This window comes from Diuraphis noxia, unplaced genomic scaffold (genome assembly GCF_037042655.1).
Source record: "Diuraphis noxia isolate RWA-SAM2 unplaced genomic scaffold, SU_Dnox_SAM2 contig0001, whole genome shotgun sequence".
NCBI classification, from domain to species: domain Eukaryota; kingdom Metazoa; phylum Arthropoda; class Insecta; order Hemiptera; family Aphididae; genus Diuraphis; species Diuraphis noxia.
In genome coordinates this window covers 27277193-27285906 of record NW_028301711.1, presented here as the reverse complement: position 1 = coordinate 27285906, position 8714 = coordinate 27277193, and the positions used below count along the sequence as shown (strand labels likewise).

The 8714-nt window shown below is 28.7% G+C and overlaps 1 long non-coding RNA gene across 1 annotated transcript; it reads right to left on the bottom strand.

Annotated features, from left to right (window-relative positions):
• Positions 1-3547: 3547 nt before the first annotated feature.
• LOC149060446 (uncharacterized) lies at positions 3548-5692 on the bottom strand. Its single transcript, XR_016189842.1, has 2 exons — positions 5430-5692; positions 3548-5364 (listed from the first exon to the last, which is right to left on the bottom strand). It is a non-coding gene; the product is annotated as an uncharacterized LOC149060446 (long non-coding RNA).
• Between the last annotated feature and the right edge of the window lie 3022 nt (positions 5693-8714).

The window sequence follows — 8714 nt, the reverse complement described above, 5'->3', positions numbered from 1 at the left end:
ATTAGACTCAATCCGAAGATAGTGGGTACTTATCCTATCAAGATTCACAAATAAATCGTACGTTGTCGCCAGTTGAACATTTAAATTCTTCGCCGGACATGTTTTCACCTTCAACACCGGATTCTCCCCCTTATTTTTTTCCAGCAAATGAAACAGTAAGTTTGTATATATCAATAGACCTATAATTCATTATAAAATTTGCATAATCTGCTTTTAGCTGAATAATAGCCCGTCACCAGGACCGACATCAAGACCCGTAGATTTAAGCCAGTGCGGACAACGATTTGTGTTCTCGCCACGGAGCCCTCCTGTGAGACGGGATCCTCCCGTCGGATATTCTGAGATGGCAAGTTTTAAATAAAATTATTACTTAAACTCTATATAATATAAAAATAATAATTTTTAAATAGACTCAATCCGAAGATAGTAGTGGTTCCACCTATCAAGATTCACAGGTAAATCGTTCGTTATCGCCCGATATGTTTTCATCTACAATACCGGGATCATACGCATTGAATTTGATAGAAGCCATGGAGTTTTCTCCGTCACCCCCACGACAATCGCAGATAGACGAATGGCTTAGAACAACTCCGCTATCACAAAGTATGTCAAACATAGTACCTCCTGAATATGACTTGCTCATTAACGGGAGGATATTAAACACGACACAACCGTCCCAAAATGAAACTGGTTGGGCGGAGGATGGCTACAACGATATCCTGTCTGAGCATATGTTAGCAAATGATGAATGGTACAATGACGGGGCTGACGAGGTATTGAACATCCATATGGATGCCTTTGAATACCACGAAGGTGAAAAATAATTTTTTTAAATTAAATATATTTTTTTTTTTATATTATGATAATATTATACATATATATTTTTATTGTGATAAATATATTTAATTTATGATAAATAATATTTTGTATATTTTATATTTTTATTAAAATAAATATATTTTTTGTATATTTTTAAATCTCGTCTACTTAATTTAGTGAAAATAACGCTAAGTGGCCTAGTGGGTCAGTTATTTTATAGTTTTTTTCCCAGTCATATATGATAAGCGATAAATGATAACTGATAACATAATAAGTGATAATATATATCTCGCGCACGTGCGCGACCGGGCGGCGGTCAGGAGGGTCAGAAGGGTCAGAAGGGTCAGAAGGGTTGGCGGTCTGAACATACCAAATCATACTACTATTGAATAAAACTATTTTTTTCATTAATTAATACGTTCTAATTTTCATTTTTCGTTAATCCGTTGATGAGATATTGCTCCTCAAAGTTAGGTGGTTTTGGGAGATAGTTATCGTAATATGTAAATGTGTTATACCTCGTCAGCAGATACCGCAGCTATCAGGATTTTTAGGTCCCAGTGCAAAAGATATCACACTTTTCAAATCAGTTCAAAAAGTACTTAGAGCCCCTAAATGTATTTTATTATGCCCATTTTGCAGGGAGACACGAAGTTCACCCCACGAAGGTGATTACGTCAATGGTCAGTGGTCGTAATAATTATTATCAATTATAAAGACCAGAAGTTATAAGTAATAAATTCGATATCGTTCAACCCAAGATATAGCGGCGATAATCTTTGTACCTGATCGCCGATAATACCTACATACAATAACACACGATCATAATATTACTATTATTATTGGTCTGCTTCTGTTTGTAGCTTCGATCACGATCTCACCTCTATTCTATGCTCCAACACACCATAGAATAACATACGGAAATACAGAATTATTTTAGTGTTTAGTCCATAAAAGTTACTGTTGTCCATGGTTTATCATTACAACTAATACAACTGTCTATCATAAAGAAAATACAGTGTTACCAATATGTGTATTTACAAAATAAATAGTAACTTACTGTTTATTTGTCACAAATAAAATCCCGTTTTTGTTACTCTAGTAGACAGCCTGTACTACAGTTGTAACAACTGTTAACTTTTTTAAATCACTGCTGTAGTGTACAGTAATTTATTTTCCGTTGTCTGTTACTCGTTACTGGTCAGTATAATTTATAGCATGGTGCTATGGCGTCAGCGACCGATACTACCAAGTAGTAATTACTTGTGTACTACAGTCTACAGTAGTAAACTTAATAAATTTCACATTTTCACAATAATATTATCATAATAAATAATATTCTGTGCTTTTGTAGTTTTAACGAACTAGCTGATCTAGTTAACTGGAGCTCTAGTTAAATATTTAAATATGTTTAATTTATCAACTACTTATTTTGTTATTTTCAATAAAATTCCAAGACCAATTTATTAACTTGATGTACATGTGCCTACCAAAAATTCATTCGTTCATAAGTATAAGAATTCATATTAAATATAAATTTTAACAAACTTTGGTTAAGAATGGAAAAAATGTAACATACATACATAAATATACATGTATGTATTTGTATACAATTTGAATAAAAAATACATGTTATTTATATTTTAGCTTATGTTCAAATTGCTTGCCATCTTCAGTTAAACAAAAATGTTTTAATACTTCAGAGGAAGTAGATTTTTTCAATATTGAGTTTTCAATTTTGTTGCAACAATCTCTTATTCTTTGTTTAAGTTCCTCCACACTATTGCATTTTTCTTTATACACTTCATTTTTTAGATGGCCCCAAAAAAAGAAGTCAAGAACACTCAAATCGGGGGAACGAGGTGGCCATTGAATAATGGGGCTGTGAGTTCCAAACCAGTTATCGTCTCCATACATCTTATTGAGGTATGCACGTACAGCCAAGGTATTATGTGCTGGTGCACCATCTTGCTGCCAAATCAAATTCAAGCGCTGTTGAAGTGAAATATTTTCCAATAGTATGGGTATATCATCTTTCAAAAAACCAAGATACTTATTGCCATTAAGATTTTCCTCAAAAAAATATGGACCAATTAAATACTCATCAATAATCCCACACCAAACATTCACACCCCAACGAACATGCTTAGTTCATTAATTTTAAGATTTTTAAATTAATAATAAAAACAAAAATCTAAACAGTAAACACTGAATACGACTTCAAACTTATTAATCCTACCATCCTACCATCCTACACACACTATTGGCAAAATTAATTTTAGTTATTTAGGTATTCTATGGTATTATCAAAAGTAATAACCAATGGTATTTTCAATGATAAATGAGTGCAATAACAATTAATAATAAATGTACAATATATTATATAATAACCATATCTAATAATGGACCTTAATGGCATAATATTAACAATAAATTAACTTAATAGGTAACTTAATTTATTTTTTTATACATATAATATACATATAACTGTGTATAGCTTTGGTAGATTTAACTAATACAAAATAATGTGTTAATTATTATTATAGATTTAATATATCTATTTAATGCTGTTTACCATATGGATACTTTGAACATGTAAATGCCTATTAGGATTTAAGTTTTTTAATGATAATTTTGTTTTTTAACAAATCAAATATTGTACCTCTTCTCATATTATAAAGTATCATTTGAGCACATGCACATTGAATAAAGAAGTTAGACAAGTACATAACACTATGGTACATATGTTTATTACAAATCTGGAAATACAATACTCTGAACTAATTTAATATTAAGTATAAACAACATTTTTTTTTATGTTTACAATTTCAATTTAATACATTTACAATTTCAAATCAAATATTAGTATAATATAAATAATTCACCATACATCGCTTCAATAGTTGTAATATACGTTGTAGGACTAGGTCTTTTTGACCAATCACATGAATTTAATCAATATGTAGCTATTTAAATAAACAATGACATACGTCCAAATATACATATATGGCACTGATCAATTTTTATAATTATATTTTATGTAAAAAAAATCATATTTTCAATGTCGCGAACAGGGTTTGAGACCATTGGCACAACTAGAGTGTGCAAAAGGGTCTTTAGCACCTCTTATTTTTTTAGATTTAACTATCATTATTATAGTGAAATACCCTCAATTTAATGTTTTTAAAATATAAAATATTATAGCACCCCACGTTTTAAATTTTTTAATGTATATTTTCTACTTTAATAAGATGCAAGTGATAACCACTAACAAAAACTAGGGAGAGAATAACCATTTTTTAGATTGCTTAATTTTGATTATTTAAATGTTTTTTTAAGCGTTTGATTTGATGATTTTAGGTTCTGTTTAGCCCTGAACCCTGTTCACGACAAAATTCCTCACATATTATACTGATATTATTATGAACCGTTAAACAATTTTACTTTAATAAGCCTAGGACTATGAAAAACCTATTTCAAAATGATGATACAGTTTAATCTAAATGTTCGTTTTGCAGTTAATATGCAAAATATGAGTAAAGATAAAACATGTATTCAAAAAATTAAAACAAACTTTTCAATCACCCCAGACTTAAAAAGTAAAATTTAAAAATGGTATTAATAATATTCTAACTTGAATTTAGTACTAATTATTATTTGGTGACAACACCAATCATTGACAGAAATAATTTAGTATTTATCATTATGACATTATACAATGTAGCACAGTAGACTAATGTTTTTGGATGTTTTGATTATTATATCTTTTTTGTTAAAGGGCTTGTCCGTAAAAAATAAAAATAAAATAATTATTAATCACATAGCCACTTAAAAATTCTTAATTTGATTTAGGACATAATCTACATATTAAACACAAAATAAATATCTATATCTATGTATATTATCTTTTAAGTTGTAATGATTGATGTTGTCACCTAATTTAAATTATAAACTAGCATACAAATTATAAAGCTTTAACATTAGCACAATTTTTAGTTTTCAATACATTTTTTTTTTCATTCCGAAAATCGGTTAAATGATTTTTGATGTCCCTCTCCACTTACATTCCTCTTCAACTTTCAGTATGTTCCTATTCTAGTACCTTCAATCACTTGCTTCAGAAATGGAGTTCTAGCCCTTCCTTTTACAGGTTTCCTCCTTATAACGTGTCCGATCCATGCTTTTCTTCTCAATCTTAGCGTACTCCGTATTGATTTTTGATTCTCCTAAATACCTCAAAATTTTTTTATCTTTTCTGTCTATTGAATTTCAGCGTTTTCCAACAATAATACTTTAAAAGCTTTTATTTTGACTTTCTCAGTCTTCAGTAGTGTCTCAATATCTGCTCCATATATGTAGATCTACATTCCACACAAAGCCTTTTATAAGTGATTTTCTGTTGTCCAAACTTAATCTATTTGAGGTAAAAGATTTATTTTTTTATAGTAGGCCTGTTTGGCATGCGCTATTCTACATACTGCATCTGTACAACTTTTCTCATCGCTTGTGATTGAATAGGTATGTGAAGTTTAAGTGTTCTTTAAGCTAATGAGATAGATTGTTTTATTAATTTTAATTTTTGCTTGCATTTATCAACTAGTAAAACTTACCAATAGGTACATTGTACAAATGCACTTGCAAAGTATCCAATTCACGTGAGATTAACCAATTTAGGTACTTAAATGTTTAATTAAATTACTAAATAAAATACAATATGTGGTAAATATTATAATTTAAGTATATACAAGAACTAATAATATTATAAATTCACCATTAAAATTTAAACATTTAAAATTGTTAAGTATTAACAAATAAAATACTTTATTAGTTATTACTTATTACCGACTCACGATTCAAATATTGTTGTTATGACTTGTCTTATAACATTTTAACCTAAATTATAACCGTTTATTCACTCAACGTATTGTTGGTATGTGATTTACGTTAACCAGGTATAAGGTTTACTTCCATATCATGTAACCATGGTACCAGACTTTAATCGTCCACAGCGTACAAAACAAATAACAGCTGATCAAAATTAGTTTTACTCACGATTTTACCTAATCGCAAATCAGCCTAATAAACCATATCGTATTACCCGTGTTGTTCTGTCTTCTTATCCGTAGTCCGTCACGGCATGTTATGTCTATGGTTACGGCGTACTCCATAGATATGGAGGGGGGTCGTCGGGGGTATACGACGTGAGTAGGTATGCCACCACGGCACCACGAGTGACACTAATGGTCCGATTACTTAAAATATGACATCATGACAATAAGTTAATGTAGCGAGTTAGTAGGTACAATTAATATCATTTATCACTATTAGGTATATCTTGGGTTCGAATGATATCGAATTTATTACTTTTAACTTCTGGTCTTTATATTAGATAAGTATTATTATGACCAGTGGGGCGAACTACATTACACCCAGTCAAATGGGTATTATAAAATACATTTAGGGGCACAACTTAAGCTTACTGTACCTACTACTTGAATTGATTTGAAAAGTGTGATATCTTTTGCCCTGGGACATAAAAATCCTGATAGCTGCGGTATCTACTGACGAGGTATAAGTGGTATAACACATTTACACACTATAACTATCTCCCAAAACCACCTAACTTTGAGGAGCAATATCTCATCAACGGATTAACGAAAAATGAAAATTAGAACGTATTAATTAATGAAAAAAATAGTTTTATTCAATTATGAAATTTTAAGTATAGGTTACCATTTGAAAATCAAAAGTTGACAGTGGTTTACCTAATAAATATAAGGGTGAAAAATATAAAAAAGATATACAATTCTAGAACAGCATAAATCTACAATTTTGAAAAAAAAAAAATTTGAAAAAAGTCGATACTTTTTCAAATAATGAGTGTTGTTTGATAAAAGAATCACCCTGTATAAGTATATTCTATCCACCATGCAATTTTCAAAATTTCGACTTAAGTTGAACTATTCATAGGTATTTGCAATTTTCGATCGTTATTAGTTTTTTTTAAAATTCATATCGATAAAAATGTATTTGTTAGGCAGAAAAACTTGAAAATTTAATACAAGGCTTCTAACACATTGTAACAATAGCAGTTAAAAAATATTAAAAATATATAGGCACGATTTTTTTTATAAGCATTTAAAGTTCAAATTTTGATTAAATGCGTAAAAATTACGGCAATGTTCAAATTATTTTAAGCCAGAAATTCATAAAAAAATGTTATTTTAAATCTAAGATTTGAAAATTTTTAATAATCTATAATATATCCTAGACAGATAAACCGTCTTCGCTCAGAATCGTTTTTCGTATACAATGATATAATATCATTGGATTCAAATTTAATTTCATCCATTACAGTAACCTACTGTACAGCAAAGCGACATCCACTTTCCCGCTTTTTTTTTTAAATTTCTTTTCATTATTCAATATAGATTTTGAATTTCATAAAAATATTCAAAAATACGCAATAACCATTAAATATGTAGAAATATGCAAAAAAATTTACCAATAACTTCAAACTATTATATGATTCGTAAAGATTACTGACGAAAATTCACAATGTGAAGAGGAAAACATATGCAATCGCATAGAAATCCGAACTCTAGTTATAACTAATATACTAATTACTAATAAACCACTCATCTAAAATTCGATTTCTTATGATTTAAAACACTTCAAAAAAATGTTCTGCTTTGATTATGAATGTAAAAATTTTTGTTATTTTCGTTCCAAAAATAAAACCTTCGATCTTAAATTTTAAATAAAAACTTTAAAATTATAACAATAAAAAATACAATTTCGTTGTTTTATAATGCCTTGAAATTATTTTAAAAAGATAATAATAACTGTTTGTATTAAACGAATCACATGATAATTGGCATTTATAATATTATGTACCTATCTTAATATAATCTGTCTGTAATTACAGTAATTTAAAAAAAAAAACTTTTGTATTTGTGTCACATTTTAAATGCTTATATATTAGTGTTGTTATTAAATATGAGGTTTGTTGAAAATAGTGTGTTTTTTTTATCAAAGGTACCTATTTAATATTATTCATTTGATTTTAAATATAGTAGTAGGTTAAATTGTATGACGTGTTAAAGTTAAATACAATATTTGTTTGGGTACCGCATATATATTAAAAATTTAAAAAATGAATAGGCCATTTATGCTTATCATACGGGAACGAACATAAAAATATAGAGGTCTTAACATAAATGTATATACATGTATGTAATTATTGTACATAATTTATGATAAGACCTCTGCCAGAATGAGAGGTAATGATAAAATTCAGTCTTTCTCTCTTCCTCATTCCGGCATGTTATGCTGTTATAGGCTTATAGCCATGGCCTATCCGTTCTTTAATATCTATAGGGTACTGACGTACTGGACTATCATTGTCATGAAATTAGATATTAACAAATTAAATACAAATAAAAGTGTTATAGATAAGATCAAAGCAATAAATGAGTATCCAAATATTTCTGTTTACCGATTAGATATAGGTACCTAATATAATGTATTGTACATAATGCGATATATAGACGTGAAGGGCAGTATAGTTTTACTTACGATAAGATACCTATATAGTTAAAGTAATCACCTACGCGTATCAATTACTAAGGGTGTACCTATCGTGTAGCTTTAAGTATAATCATTTTAATTATCTATAAAGACTCGGTAACTATTTAAGTTTCTACATTTCGTAAAATCCAAAGAGAAAATAGACTTATGAAGATGTAATGAGTAACATAATATATAGGTATATATATATAATGTATATATATAACAATTTCATGATTTTTTAAGAAATAATCAATGTTTAATTCGATATTATCACAGTTTTGGCAGCCAATTTGATTAATTTTTTTTAGAATTTAAATATTTTG